The sequence below is a fragment of the Diadema antillarum genome, unplaced genomic scaffold (assembly GCF_040938485.1).
Source record: "Diadema antillarum isolate AM-2024a unplaced genomic scaffold, OU_Dant_1.0 scf00000207, whole genome shotgun sequence".
NCBI classification, from domain to species: Eukaryota; Metazoa; Echinodermata; class Echinoidea; order Diadematoida; family Diadematidae; genus Diadema; species Diadema antillarum.
The window spans coordinates 995,439-1,011,322 of record NW_027271096.1 but is presented as its reverse complement, the minus strand read 5'-3'; the positions used below and the strand labels follow the sequence as shown (position 1 = coordinate 1,011,322).

The following is a 15,884-nucleotide window of genomic DNA, read 5'->3' as shown; positions in this document are numbered from 1 at the left end:
AGAGCAAAAGATGATCCAGAAAGTTATTCCATGGGATAGAACTTTATATTTGCTCAAAGGGTAGTGCAGGTCGCTTCGTGTCCTAAGGTAAGCTTTTCGAGATATAAGGCAGAAATGACGTTGCGGTTACTGTAATGGGTAACCATCCCTTGATGATCGATCCCAGAACAAGATTATCGTATCTGATGTAAGCAATGGTTATCGCTTCTCGGCCTTTTGGCTAAGATCATGTGTAGTATCTGTTCTTTTCAGCTTAATATCTGAAACGCGACTCATCGAGTCGCTTGTATATTAAACTGATTTTTGTACCGAGGCCATGGAATAGGGGCTTGCTCCATCCTGGCCACGGGTTGGCCCGGTATTGCAGTACCTCCGGGATCGGCCCACCCTCAAGGGGGTAATAATAATCCAAAGAAAGAATCTGACTTTGTATCTTCCTCTCTTCAATCTCTCACTGCAACAATTTCGTAGAACTCCTTGAAAATGTTCATTTGTTATACTGCAACTCTAAAACGCTTTCGCTTAAAGCTCAATGTTCTCCCCCAAACCTCTGTCTTTTTTAGTTTGTCTTCTTTCTTTAGAGATCAAAAATACTGTCATCACCATTATTCATTCCACGTATATACCTCCTTACGATTCCCTGGTCCTATTTTGCAATGGAAAAGATGGTGAAACTTTCTTTCAAACCACTAATAAGGCTAATCTGATGTTACCACGGCCTAGCTAAAAAGAGAAATGCTAAACTTTACCCTTTTGAATTTGGATAAATTAATGATGATATTGATGATTTTGATGATTCCATTTACAAAAGTTCTAATAACAATAATATTAAAAATGGTGGCATCATTGTTTGATTTTGTTTTTGTTTTTCTCGCCAATGAAAATAAGATTAGAGTAAGAAAACAAAGGGTTAGAAAAATTCAAATGGCAGACGGAAAGAAAAGAAAGGGCGCCTCACACGGCATTTGCAAGAGAATAACCGCAACGATGGCTTGACGTTTGTCTCTCTGCCTGTCTGTCTGGTATCAAGGTTTAACACGGCACGTGGTGACGTCAGAAATTCTAGCTCTCCTAATGGTTGAAGGGTGATAATGACTATTCATATTTCCGCGATTCGTGATTTGCATGGAGAGCCGTCGCTCATTGATTGTGTTCTGAGTGAATCAGTGCGCATGACACAGTACCTAGTCAGAGTGATATAATATAGAAAAAGACAGACTCAGTTTCTACAATTTAGAAATATATAGCCTTAAAATAGCGTGTTTAGAGCAAAAGATGATCCAGAAAGTTATTCCATGGGATAGAACTTTATATTTGCTCAAAGGGTAGTGCAGGTCGTTTCGTGTCCTAAGGTAAGCTTTTCGAGAAATAAGGCAGAAATGACGTTGCGGTTACTGTAATGGGTAACCATCCCTTGATGATCGATCCCAGAACAAAATTATCGTATCTGATGTAAGCAATGGTTATCGCTTCTCGGCCTTTTGGCTAAGATCATGTGTAGTATCTGTTCTTTTCAGCTTAATATCTGAAACGCGACTCATCGAGTCGCTTGTATATTAATCTGATTTTTGTACCGAGGCCATGGAATAGGGGCTTGCTCCATCCTGGCCACGGGTTGGCCCGGTATTGCAGTACCTCCGGGATCGGCCCTCCTAAGGGGGTAATAATAATCCAAAGAAAGAATCTGACTTTGTATCTTCCTCTCTTCAATCTTTCACTGCAACAATTTCGTAGAATTCCTTGAAAATGTTCATTTGTTATACTGCAACTCTAAAACGCTTTCGCTTAAAGCTCAATGTTCTCCCCCAAACCTCTGTCTTTTTTAGTTTGTCTTCTTTCTTTAGAGATCAAAAATACTGTCATCACCATTATTCATTCCACGTATATACCTCCTTACGATTCCCTGGTCCTATTTTGCAATGGAAAAGATGGTGAAACTTTCTTTCAAACCACTAATAAGGCTAATCTGATGTTACCACGGCCTAGCTAAAAAGAGAAATGCTAAACTTTACCCTTTTGAATTTGGATAAATTAATGATGATATTGATGATTTTGATGATTCCATTTACAAAAGTTCTAATAACAATATTGTTAAAAATGGTGGCATTATTGTTTGATTTTGTTTTTTTTTCTCGCCAATGAAAATAAAATTAGAGTAAGAAAACAAAGGGTTAGAAAAATCTAAATGGCAGACGGAAAGAAAAGAAAGGGCGCCTCACACGGCATTTGCAAGAGAATAACCGCAACGATGGCTTGACGTTTGTCTCTCTGCCTGTCTGTCTGGTATCAAGGTTTAACACGGCACGTGGTGACGTCAGAAATTCTAGCTCTCCTAATGGTTGAAGGGTGATAATGACTATTCATATTTCCGCCAATCGCGATTTGCATGGAGAGCCGTCGCTCATTGATTGTGTTCTGAGTGAATCAGTGCGCATGACACAGTACCTAGTCAGAGTGATATAATATAGAAAAAGACAGACTCAGTTTCTACAATTTAGAAATATATAGCCTTAAAATAGCGTGTTTAGAGCAAAAGATGATCCAGAAAGTTATTCCATGGGATAGAACTTTATATTTGCTCAAAGGGTAGTGCAGGTCGTTTCGTGTCCTAAGGTAAGCTTTTCGAGATAAAAGGCAGAAATGACGTTGCGGTTACTGTAATGGGTAGCCATCCCTTGATGATCGATCCCAGAACAAGATTATCGTATCTGATGTAAGCAATGGTTATCGCTTCTCGGCCTTTTGGCTAAGATCATGTGTAGTATCTGTTCTTTTCAGCTTAATATCTGAAACGCGACTCATCGAGTCGCTTGTATATTAATCTGATTTTTGTACCGAGGCCATGGAATAGGGGCTTGCTCCATCCTGGCCACGGGTTGGCCCGGTATTGCAGTACCTCCGGGATCGGCCCACCCTCAAGGGGGTAATAATAATCCAAAGAAAGAATCTGACTTTGTATCTTCCTCTCTTCAATCTCTCACTGCAACAATTTCGTAGAACTCCTTGAAAATGTTCATTTGTTATACTGCAACTCTAAAACGCTTTCGCTTAAAGCTCAATGTTCTCCCCCAAACCTCTGTCTTTTTTAGTTTGTCTTCTTTCTTTAGAGATCAAAAATACTGTAATCACCATTATTCATTCCACGTATATACCTCCTTACGATTCCCTGGTCCTATTTTGCAATGGAAAAGATGGTGAAACTTTCTTTCAAACCACTAATAAGGCTAATCTGATGTTACCACGGCCTAGCTAAAAAGAGAAATGCTAAACTTTACCCTTTTGAATTTGGATAAATTAATGATGATATTGATGATTTCGATGATTCCATTTACAAAAGTTCTAATAACAATATTGTTAAAAATGGTGGCATTATTGTTTGATTTTGTTTTTTTTCTCGCCAATGAAAATAAAATTAGAGTAAGAAAACAAAGGGTTAGAAAAATCTAAATGACAGACGGAAAGAAAAGAAAGGGCGCCTCACACGGCATTTGCAAGAGAATAACCGCAACGATGGCTTGACGTTTGTCTCTCTGCCTGTCTGTCTGGTATCAAGGTTTAACACGGCACGTGGTGACGTCAGAAATTCTAGCTCTCCTAATGGTTGAAGGGTGATAATGACTATTCATATTTCCGCCAATCGCGATTTGCATGGAGAGTCGTCGCTCATTGATTGTGTTCTGAGTGAATCAGTGCGCATGACACAGTACCTAGTCAGAGTGATATAATATAGAAAAAGACAGACTCAGTTTCTACAATTTAGAAATATATAGCCTTAAAATAGCGTGTTTAGAGCAAAAGATGATCCAGAAAGTTATTCCATGGGATAGAACTTTATATTTGCTCAAAGGGTAGTGCAGGTCGTTTCGTGTCCTAAGGTAAGCTTTTCGAGATATAAGGCAGAAATGACGTTGCGGTTACTGTAATGGGTAGCCATCCCTTGATGATCGATCCCAGTACAAGATTATCGTATCTGATATTAGCAATGGTTATCGCTTCTCGGCCTTTTGGCTAAGATCATGTGTAGTATCTGTTCTTTTCAGCTTAATATCTGAAACGCGACTCATCGAGTCGCTTGTATATTAATCTGATCTTTGTACCGAGGCCATGGAATAGGGGCTTCCTCCATCCTGGCCACGGATTGGCCCGGTATTGCAGTACCTCCGGGATCGGCCCACCCCCAAGGGGGTAATAATAATCCAAAGAAAGAATCTGACTTTGTATCTTCCTCTCTTCAATCTCTCACTGCAACAATTTCGTAGAATTCCTTGAAAATGTTCATTTGTTATACTGCAACTCTAAAACGCTTTCGCTTAAAGCTCAATGTTCTCCCCCAAACCTCTGTCTTTTTTAGTTTGTCTTCTTTCTTTAGAGATCAAAAATACTGTCATCACCATTATTCATTCCACGTATATACCTCCTTACGATTCCCTGGTCCTATTTTGCAATGGAAAAGATGGTGAAACTTTCTTTCAAACCACTAATAAGGCTAATCTGATGTTACCACGGCCTAGCTAAAAAGAGAAATGCTAAATTTTGCCCTTTTGAATTTGGATAAATTAATGATGATATTGATGATTTTGATGATTCCATTTACAAAAGTTCTAATAACAATAATGTTAAAAATGGTGGCATTATTGTTTGATTTTGTTTTTTTTCTCGCCAATGAAAATAAAATTAGAGTAAGAAAACAAAGGGTTCGAAAAATTTAAATGGCAGACGGAAAGAAAAGAAAGGGCGCCTCACACGGCATTGGCAAGAGAATAACCGCAACGATGGCTTGACGTTTGTCTCTCTGCCTGTCTGTCTGGTATCAAGGTTTAACACGGCACGTGGTGACGTCAGAAATTCTAGCTCTCCTAATGGTTGAAGGGTGATAATGACTATTCATATTTCCGCCAATCGCGATTTGCATGGAGAGCCGTCGCTCATTGATTGTGTTCTGAGTGAATCAGTGCGCATGACACAGTACCTAGTCAGAGTGATATAATATAGAAAAAGACAGACTCAGTTTCTACAATTTAGAAATATATAGCCTTAAAATAGCGTGTTTAGAGCAAAAGATGATCCAGAAAGTTATTCCATGGGATAGAACTTTATATTTGCTCAAAGGGTAGTGCAGGTCGTTTCGTGTCCTAAGGTAAGCTTTTCGAGATATAAGGCAGAAATGACGTTGCGGTTACTGTAATGGGTAACCATCCCTTGATGATCGATCCCAGAACAAGATTATCGTATCTGATATAAACAATGGTTATCGCTTCTCGGCCTTTTGGCTAAGATCATGTGTAGTTTTCATTTCAGAATCAGTATTCTTGTTGTGCTTTATATATCAATTATATGTATTCATGTTTATACAAATGTAAATATTATATATTGTGAAAGTTTTATTGAATAAAATTGAAAGAAAAGTATCTGTTCTTTTCAGCTTAATATCTGAAACGCGACTCATCGAGTCGCTTGTATATTAATCTGATTTTTGTCCCGAGGCCATGGAATAGGGGCTTGCTCCATCCTGGCCGCGGGTTGGCCCGGTATTGCAGTACCTCCGGGATCGGCCCACCCCCAAGGGGGTAATAATATTCCAAATGAAGAATCTGACTTTGTATCTTCCTCTCTTCAATCTCTCACTGCAACAATTTCGTAGAATTCCTTGAAAATGTTCATTTGTTATACTGCAACTCTAAAACGCTTTCGCTTAAAGCTCAATGTTCTCCCCAAAACCTCTGTCTTTTTTAGTTTGTCTTCTTTCTTTAGAGATCAAAAATACTGTCATCACCATTATTCATTCCACGTATATACCTCCTTACGATTCCCTGGTCCTATTTTGCAATGGAAAAGATGGTGAAACTTTCTTTCAAACCACTAATCAGGCTAATCTGATGTTACCACGGCCTAGCTAAAAAGAGAAATGCTAAATTTTACCCTTTTGAATTTGAAAAATTAATGATGATATTGATGATTTTGATGATTCCATTTACAAAAGTTCTAATAACAATAATGTTAAAAATGGTGGCATTATTCTTTGATTTTGTTTTTTTTTCTCTCGCCAATGAAAATAAAATTAGAGTAAGAAAACAAAGGGTTAGAAAAATTTAAATGGCAGACGGAAAGAAAAGAAAGGGCGCCTCACACGGCATTTGAAAGAGAATAACCGCAACGATGGCTTGACGTTTGTCTCTCTGCCTGTCTGTTTGGTATCAAGGTTTAACACGGCACGTGGTGACATCAGAAATTCTAGCTCTCCTAATGGTTGAAGGGTGATAATGACTATTCATATTTCCGCCAATCGCGATTTGCATGGAGAGCCGTCCTTCATTGATTGTGTTCTGAGTGAATCAGTGCGCATGACACAGTACCTAGTCAGAGTGATATAATATAGAAAAAGACAGACTCAGTTTCTACAATTTAGAAATATATAGCCTTAAGATAGCGTGTTTAGAGCAAAAGATGATCCAGAAAGTTATTCCATGGAATAGAACTTTATATTTGCTCAAAGGGTAGTGCAGGGCGTTTCGTGTCCTAAGGTAAGCTTTTCGAGATATAAGGCAGAAATGACGTTGCGGTTACTGTAATGGGTAACCATCCCTTGATGATCGATCCCAGAACAAGATTATCGTATCTGATATAAGCAATGGTTATCGCTTCTCTGCCTTTTGGCTAATATTGTGAAAGTTTTATTGAATAAAATTGAAAGAAAAGTATCTGTTCTTTTCCGCTTAATATCTGAAACGCGACTCATCGAGTCGCTTGTATATTAATCTGATTTTTGTACCGAGGCCATGGAATAGGGGCTTGCTCCACCCTGGCCGCGGGTTGGCCCGGTATTGCAGCACCTCCGGGATCGGCCCACCCCCAAGGGGGTAATAATAATCCAAAGAAAGAATCTGACTTTGTATCTTCCTCTCTTCAATCTCTCACTGCAACAATTTCGTAGAATTCCTTGAAAATGTTCATTTGTTATACTGCAACTCTACAACGCTTTCGCTTAAAGCTCAATGTTCTCCCCCAAACCTCTGTCTTTTTTAGTTTGTCTTCTTTCTTTAGAGATCAAAAATACTGTCATCACCATTATTCATTCCACGTATATACCTCCTTACGATTCCCTGGTCCTATTTTGCAATGGAAAAGATGGTGAAACTTTCTTTCAAACCACTAATAAGGCTAATCTGATGTTACCACGGTCTAGCTAAAAAGAGAAATCCTAAATTTTACCCTTTTGAATTTGGATAAATTAATGATATTGATGATTTTGATGATTCCATTTACAAAAGTTCTAATAACAATAATGTTGAAAATGGTGGCATTATTGTTTGATTTTGGTTTTTTTTCTCGCCAATGAAAATAAAATTAGAGTAAGAAAACAAAGGGTTAGAAAAATTTAAATGGCAGACGGAAAGAAAAGAAAGGGCGCCTCACAGGGCATTTGCAAGAGAATAACCGCAACGATGGCTTGACGTTTGTCTCTCTGCCTGTCTGTCTGGTATGAAGGTTTAACACGGCACGTGGTGACGTCAGAAATTCTAGCTCTCCTAATGGTTGAAGGGTGATAATGACTATTCATATTTCCGCCAATCGCGATTTGCATGGAGAGCCGTCGCTCATTGATTGTGTTCTGAGTGAATCAGTGCGCATGACACATTTCCTAGTCAGAGTGATATATAGAAAAAGACGGACTCAGTTTCTACAATTGAGAAATATATAGCCTTAAAATAGGCTATATAGGGTACTGTGCAGGCCGTTTCGTGTCTTAAGGTAAGCTTTTTTAGATATATAGGGCAGAAATTACGTTGCGGTTACTGTAATGGGTAACCATCCCTTGATGATCGATCCCAGAACATGATTATGGTATCTGATATGATTAATGAGTATCGCTTCTCGGCCGCACTTCAGGCACGTCCGTGGCTGGCCTTCATACCGTATCCAGCATTCCCTGCCACCCAAGCTGAGGGTCGAAGGGACATCAGTCTTTAAATCGATACGGTACTGTCGAGTTCTGTTGAACAGTCCCGGGTGCTCTCGGTGCTGAAGGTGCCTGCTCGCCAGCACCTTCCCGTAGCTGCTGAGTATGAATCGCACCTGGTTGTCATCGACCTCAAACGGGACGTGAAGCACCGTCACGATCTTGTTGACCAGAGTACGCCATTGTCACCGCCCGCTGATCTTGTTGGAGCACTCGTACGAACTTCTCTTTGTACTCCTCCTCCTTGAATGTCACGTCGAACTTGGCCCCCGGGGAGGCTCTGTACTGCTACAAGATGGTCAGCTACAGACACATCAGCCTTCGTCAGAACTTCAAAAATATCAGCATCCTTCTCCATAACAACTACCAAGGCACTCCGTGATCGCTGTACTTCGGGCATTTTCGCGAATGATCTTAGCCAAAGGCCGAGAAGTGCGGGTCAACGGGGCCCGGGAGTGCCGGGTGGTGAGGTGTTTCAGATGCCGGAAAGAGGGGCACGTTGCGTCGGCGTGCCGGGAGATCATCACCTGCACGGTATGCCTGGAGGCCGGACATTCGTTCCGCTCGTGTCCCGTATCTTTCGCCGGAAAGCTGAGCAGGACCAAGGAGTGGGTGAGCGGAGGGGTGTGGCTGTTCCAGCGCAAGCCACGCCGGCCGACCAGCCCGTAGACGGAGACGCCCCGAGTACTTCGAAAGCAGGGGATGCGCCGGCCGCGCCGGGAGTGACACCCGCGGACCCGCCGCAGAAGGAACCTCAGCGGGAGCCGCCTGCCCAGACGAAGAAAGGGAAGCGCCGCGTGAGGGATACCTCCATTAGCGACACTGATAGTCAGCCGGAGGATTCAGGTTCTGATATGTTCGACAATGATACTCCGTGCCCGTGTTCGGACTGGGCGCAGTCAAGGTACGCTTCGGACACCGACTCTGAGCGACTGGTGGTGGACGAGACTCCGGGCGACTCGAACATGCAGGTATCGCAGGATGAGCCGTTCAATGTTGTGAAGCGGAAGGGAAGAGCTGCCGCCTTCCCCGCCCCGGCGGCCGCCTAGGATTCGGACTGACTGTAGTTAAGTAGTGCTTCCCTTCCTTTTTCTTTTTTCTCTTATTCGTATTTTAATTTAATGAATATTTCTATTTATTCTCTTAATGTGCATGGCATTAGGGATTCAGTTGAATGTCAAAAGGTTTTATCGTTTTGAAAATTTTTGCTTTTGATATTGTTTTACTTCAAGAAACTTTTTGACCTCTTCCGATTTAAAGGACAAGTTCACCTTCATATACATGTGGATTGAGTGAAGGCAACAATGTTAGTAGAACACATCAGTGAAAGTTTGGGGAAAATCCGACAATCCGTTCAAAAGTTATGAATTTTTAAAATATCTGTGCAATCACTGCTGGAGGAGAAGACTACTACAGTGTATGATGTCACATGCGTACAACGATATAAGGAAAATAAAAAGAGAATTTCACAAAACGTGGCTTTTTGAATAAAGTGAACATTTCCTCGACTTGTTACTGACTTATGTTAGGGGTAATATTATTCCCCCTGACTTCTGAAAGAGAGAAGTCGAGTGTTCTTTTATTATGTGAGAAAAGTGAGAATATCTTGAATTTTCTTTATACTTTCTTTATATAGTTGTACTCATGTGACATCACAAGCTATAGTAGTCTTCTCATCCAGCCCTGACTGAGCAGAAACTTCAAAAATTCATAACTTTTGAACGGATTGTCCGATTTTCCTCAAACTCTCATTGATGTGTTCTAGTAATATTGCTGCACTCACTTAACCCACATGTCTATGAAGGTGAACTTGTCCTTTAAAGGTCTTTAAATCAGTTTGGAAAGGTCCTGTTTTTCTCTCTTCTTCGTTGTCTTCTCATTCGTGCGGCGTTATTATTGCTTTTTCAGCTAAGTTGCCATGCACTTTTCCCCAAATTCGTTTTGATAATGAAGGGCGTTATGTTTCCGTGTTGTGTTCCTTCGCAAATTTTTCTTTCCGTATTTGCAATGTTTATGTTCCGTGTGAACCTGCAAAACGTGTTGATTTTTTGAACAGTTTATTTTATCATGCAAGGGGACATGAACCTGTTATTTTGGGAGGGGATTTTAATTTTGTTATAAATCAGAAAGATAGGGTTGGGGAATCGTTAAATACATTTTGTTTTGTTGGTAAAAAAGAATAATGTTCTATTTTGAGGGCATTTTCTTAAATTGATTCTTGGTGTAAACTTAATTCTGATGCAGGTCACACGTGGTTTCATTTTTATGTAAAAATTTAAGTTCTAGAATTGATAGAATTTACGTTACAAATAATTTTAAAGTTATAAAATCTGTTAAGATTCCTTTCCATTTTTCGGATCATGTTATTGTAAATACGTCTATTTCAATGCCAAATGTTCAGTTTAAGCCTAAGTCTTATTGGAAGTTTAATGTTTTGTTATGTAAGAATGAGACCCCCGATGAGAATACCGACACCAAAATCATCCAATTTTGCAGAAGTGACCTCGGAGTCGATATCTGCGAGGAGGACATTGACCGTACTCATCGACTGGGCAAGCCGAGCACGCACAACCAAGCCAGTGGCGTCTCCACCAGAGGCTCGTCAACGAAAAACGCTTCACGGACACCTACCCGGAACCTGATTGTGAAATTTGCCAACTACCGCAAACGCGAAACTGTTTATAGTGCGAGGTTCAAGCTCAAGAATGCAAACAACATAGTGTACATCAATGAGAGTCTCACTAAAAAGCGAAAAGATCTGTTCTGGAAGATCAGGAGCAAATACAAGAAAATAATCAGCAGAATATGGACCCAGGATGGACGCATTTGTGTCAAGCTACGTAATGACATGGGACGTGTGATTGTATCAAGGGAAGACGACCTCACCAAACTAGACAGGTACTTAAACTGAACTTAAACTGAACTCAAGAATTTCTGCTTCAACAGCAAATTCTACAATACTCCACAGCCCATAAACAAAGAAAGTAATATATTGATTGGAATATCTGCGCAATTTTGTATACGAATATATGCCAGTTAAGCTCATAATGTTGTGATTATTCAATACACTTATTTTGTCCAAGTTCCCTCTGTTCGCATTTGTATACGACCTTATAGTGGTTAGTAAACTGTTGTATGTATTACATTTATTTTACTGTATATATCTATCTACCCTACAGATCATTTCAAGTAGATGTTAGTGTTTGTTTTTGAATGTAGAATCGTTTTTGTTTTTATTTATGGTTGAATCATCTTTTTGTAACGTTTGTCAAAAACCTGTTAAATGCAATCATAAGGCCTTACTCTGTACAAATTGCACTCAATGGATACACATTAAATGTGGATGTGTCTCTTCTAAGCAGTATAATGATACATCTTATCAGTTCTTTAAGTGGGAATGTCCCAGGTGTCTTTTTCAACAAATGCCATTCTGGAACGCTGATATGAATACTAAATATCAGCAGCCCCACCTGGCTGATTTGTCACAAATGTCATGTGATGATGACTCCTCAAGAATTTCATCTGAATTTCCAAAAAGTAAGGGATTAAAAATTTCGCATATTAATATAAGAAGTTTGAGAAATAAGGTTGATGATTTGAAATTATTTTTGGAGAATAACCCATATGAAATACTTTCAATCTCAGAAACGTGGCTCTGTGAAAGTATATCCAACTCTTTATTACACATAGATGGATATTGTTTTGAAAGGAGGGATAGAGACGAAAAAGGTGGAGGAGTTGGTTGTTTTATAAAAGCTAATATTTCATATGTAAGAAGAAGTGATCTCGAAGACAGTGAGCTGGAAATGATGTGGCTTGAAATAAGACTACAAAATCACAATTCAAAGTTACTTGGTATTGTATATCGCCAGCCAAACAGTGGAAATACATTTTTTAATCGTTTTGAAATAAATTTAGAAAAAGTTAGTGATTTATCAAAGGACATTTTGATACTTGGTGATTTTAACTGCAATATGTTGACAAAGAATAATCTATCGCGGCAAATCTTTGATTTTTGTGATAACATGCAATTTACTCAATTGATCAAAAACCCTACAAGGATAACGCCAAACAGTAAAACTCTCATTGATTTGATTCTTGTTACAAATAATCTAAAATCATTGGAAAATGGCACACAGTCAATGGGAATTAGTGACCACTCATTGGTTTACCTTGTCTTAAAAGAAAAACCGCCAGTATCAAGATGTCCACTGATAACATTTCGTTCGTATAGGCATTTTGATGAAGATGCATTTAAGCAAGACCTCGATATCATACAGTGGGATGATCAGTTTGTGAGAAATGAAAACGTAGAACAGATGTGGCATGTCTTCAAATGTAGAGTAAAAGAGGTCTGTGATCGTCATGCTCCCTACATCACTATAAAAAGAAAGTCTAAAGGGTCACCATGGATAACGAATGAGTATTTGAGTATAGCACGTGATCGTGATTATTTTAAGCGCAAATATGATAAGTATAAAAGTTTGTATTATTGGGAAAAGTATAGAAATATGAGAAATGCAGCAAATGTTCTGAACAAGAAACTGAAACGAAATTATTATAAAAATTTATGTATTAAGAATTGTGATATGAAATCATCATGGAGAGTATTGAAACAATTGTTGCCTAAAAAAGATTGTAGTTCTGAAATCAAGATTGTTTTGAATAATGAAATTATAGAAGAGAAAGAAAAAGTCGCTGAACTTTTTAATAAAGTTTTTAATAATGTACAAAGTGAAATTTTAGGTAATACGGACACCCGAAATCTTAATGCAAATGCATTAAAGACGCTACATCAGACTGAAAATGTATTTAAGTTTGTTGAACTCAAGGAAGAATTTGTATTAAAGGAACTATCTCATCTTGATACGTCTAAAGCAGTTGGAGTTGATGACATACCTCCAAGGTTGCTTAGAATAGCTGCTCCTTACATATCTGGTGCTTTAACAAAGCTGTTTAATTGTTCATTAGAACATGGCTGTTTTCCGAGCGAGTTTAAGATAGCAAAAATAACTCCTATTCACAAAGGAGGAAATCGAATGCAACTAGGTAATTATAGACCCATCTCCGTGCTGCCAATATTGTCCAAAATTCTTGAGAAAGCTGTGCATACGCAATTATATACATACCTGAACGAACAATCAATGTTAAGCGAATTTCAATCAGGATTTAGACCTGGTCATTCAACTGTCACATGTTTAACCCATATAGTAGAGAAAATTCTTGACAATATGGACAAAGGCAGAGTCACAGGTGCCGTTTTCCTAGATTTGAAAAGGGCCTTTGATCTTATACCTCATCATTTGATTTTTCAAAAAATGTTATGTTACGGCATTAATGGAGTTGAATTGGCGTGGTTTAAGTCATACTTCTTAAATAGGCAACATTGTACTAGCATACAAGGTACCATGAGTAACTATCTCACAGTGAGATCTGGTGTACCACAAGGTTCCATTTTGGGACCGCTGATATTTTGTTTGTATGTCAATGATATTTGTAATCTAAATCTCCATCCGGAGACAAACATCTCTCTGTATGCAGATGACACGGCATTGTTTAATCAGGCAAAGGATCAACAATCATGTGAAAACAATCTGCAAAAAGATTTCAATAATGTAGTTCAATGGTTACTATGCATTGGTATGTGCTTAAATGCAACCAAAACAAAAACGATACTTTTTGGCTCTAGGAGAAAAACTCAAAATGATGACATTTCCATCAAATACAGTAGCAATCTGTTAGAATCAGTAGATAAAATCAAGTACCTTGGTGTTACGATTGACAAGCATCTACTATGGTCTTCGCACATACATGATATCGTTAAAAAGGTATCAAATACGATTGTTTGTATTCGACGAGTTCAGCATTATTTATCCAAGAGACTTTTAAGAAAGTTATATTACTCGTTGATACTGCCGCATATAGATTATTGTAACAGCGTATGGGGAAATACCTCTAAAGCAAACATCGCAAAATTGCAAAAGTTACAAAATAGGTATGCACGATTAATATTACATGCAGATTATTCCACCCCACAAAGCAACCTTATCAGTATTTTGAATTGGCAAACAGTGCAACAAAGGATTAAGTACCAACAGTGTTTGATGGTTTTTAAAATATTGAATAATATAGCCCCAATGTATTTGAATTCATGTATTAGTAAACGACCAGTATATTATTTTACGCGATATGCTATTAATAGTCCCTTATTTATTCCAAGATGTAAGACAGATTTTAAGGTTCGCACCTTAGAAGTTACCGGAGCAAAACTGTTCAACAAACTACCGTTATTCGTTCAAAACTGTAAATCTTTGCAGTGTTTTAAACAGCAACTTCGGATTTTATTATTTTTGCTTTAAGGTCCAGGGTAAGGTGACATGGAAATCACACATAGCATATAGGTTATTTCTGTGACCCTGCACGGGAAGGAGTGCGGGTACCTCTTTTGTTTGTTTGTTTGTTTGTTTGTTTGTTTGTTTGTTTGTTTGTTTTGTCTATAGCGGTGCCTTGATCATTTTGTTCTACCCGTATTTGCATGTTGAAGGTGATTTCCCCATACCACTTTGTTCTATGAAGGTTTTAAGTACAGATCGTAGACGTGTGACATTTTTGTTTTGTTTTTTAATCTTACTATTTTATACACGCACATGAATGACTGTTATCGTACTGTATGTATACAAAATTATTGTGTATAACACGCGAGCACGTGTATGTGTGTACTCACAGTGTAGGCGCACGGGTAATCACGGAGGTCTCACCTTTGTGTGTGCATCCCCCATACAGGTACATTATGTGTCATGCATGAGTTCGCTATGCATTTGGAAGTGGAGTGTAAGAAAGTATGGGACGATGTATGAGCGAGTGTGTGTTGTGTGTGTGTTCGTGTGTGCGCACATGTGCGTGTGCGTGTGTGTATGTGTGCATGTGTGTGTGTGTGTGTACATGTGTGTGTGCGCGCGGATGTGTGTGTGTATGTGTGTGTGTCTGTTTGTATGTAAATGTGTGTGTATGTGTGTGTGTGTGTGTGTGTGTGTGTGTAACGGTATACATGTGTGCGTGCGTGCGTGCGTGTGCGGGAGTAATGGCAGGGTTAGATTTTCGGGTTGGTACACCAACGTGTCTGCGCCAAGTGGCCTGCATTGTGTGTACGTACGTAGGCGTGAGGGTTTGTAATTATTAGTTTTTGTTGGGGGGGGGGGGAGGGGATGGGTTATTTTACTTTTATTTTATGTAAAGAAATATATCTATTGAGATGATTTTATTTCATTTTGATTGTGTGGATTATGATAAGTATTCATGTGTGTAGATTTTAATGTTTTACTGTTTAATAATGTATGAAGATTAACTTTGTGTTAAGATGAATGTTTATGTATTTTTATCATGGGCAGGGCTCTCTGGAAGAGCAGGACCTGCTGGTCTTGATGAGACTACCCTGTGGAAATAAAACTGAAATAAATAAATAAATAAATAAATAAATGATTTGTTTGTCAAAGAATTTGTTTATTACTATCGTTTATGGCAAACTTTAAAACCTGGTTTTGATTTGTTTGTATTATGGTGGGAAAATGTTAAACAGAGAATTAAAAGGTTATGTGTTAAACACGGGGTTAGGGTGGCCAAGGAAAAAAGGGATAATTTGTTAAAGTTACAGAATTTATGTGTTTCCCTTGATAAAGATTCAATTTCTGATTTACTTTTGGAGGAAGGGAGGGGGGCTTATATTCGTTCCAGGGAAAAGATTATAGAGGTTGGGGAAAAACAGGGATTTTTTTAATAAAAATGAAAAGTTAAGTGCTAATTTTAAACACATTGATGAAATTACAAACAATAGTGGTTCTGTCGTTTTCGGCAATCAAGTATTCTCTGTTTTTCATCAATTTTTCACTGATTTGTATAAATGTGATAATTCTGTTGATTTACAGACTCA

At 38.7% G+C, this 15,884-nt stretch overlaps 5 non-coding genes and 1 pseudogene across 5 annotated transcripts; all 6 read left to right on the top strand.

The window, feature by feature from the left end:
- The first annotated feature begins 200 nt into the window (after window positions 1-200).
- Window positions 201-392, top strand: LOC139724128 (U2 spliceosomal RNA). Its single transcript, XR_011710413.1, has one exon. It is a non-coding gene; the product is annotated as a U2 spliceosomal RNA (small nuclear RNA).
- Window positions 393-1,465: 1,073 nt separating this feature from the next.
- Window positions 1,466-1,657, top strand: LOC139724161 (U2 spliceosomal RNA). Its single transcript, XR_011710438.1, has one exon. It is a non-coding gene; the product is annotated as a U2 spliceosomal RNA (small nuclear RNA).
- A 1,069-nt stretch (window positions 1,658-2,726) lies between these two features.
- Window positions 2,727-2,918, top strand: LOC139724138 (U2 spliceosomal RNA). The gene has a single exon (XR_011710417.1). It is a non-coding gene; the product is annotated as a U2 spliceosomal RNA (small nuclear RNA).
- Window positions 2,919-3,988: 1,070 nt separating this feature from the next.
- On the top strand, window positions 3,989-4,180 carry LOC139724167 (U2 spliceosomal RNA). The gene has a single exon (XR_011710444.1). It is a non-coding gene; the product is annotated as a U2 spliceosomal RNA (small nuclear RNA).
- Window positions 4,181-5,375: 1,195 nt separating this feature from the next.
- LOC139724179 (U2 spliceosomal RNA) lies at window positions 5,376-5,562 on the top strand. Its single transcript, XR_011710454.1, has one exon. It is a non-coding gene; the product is annotated as a U2 spliceosomal RNA (small nuclear RNA).
- Window positions 5,563-6,634: 1,072 nt separating this feature from the next.
- Window positions 6,635-6,852, top strand: LOC139724130 (U2 spliceosomal RNA; annotated as a pseudogene).
- The last annotated feature ends 9,032 nt before the right edge of the window (window positions 6,853-15,884 follow it).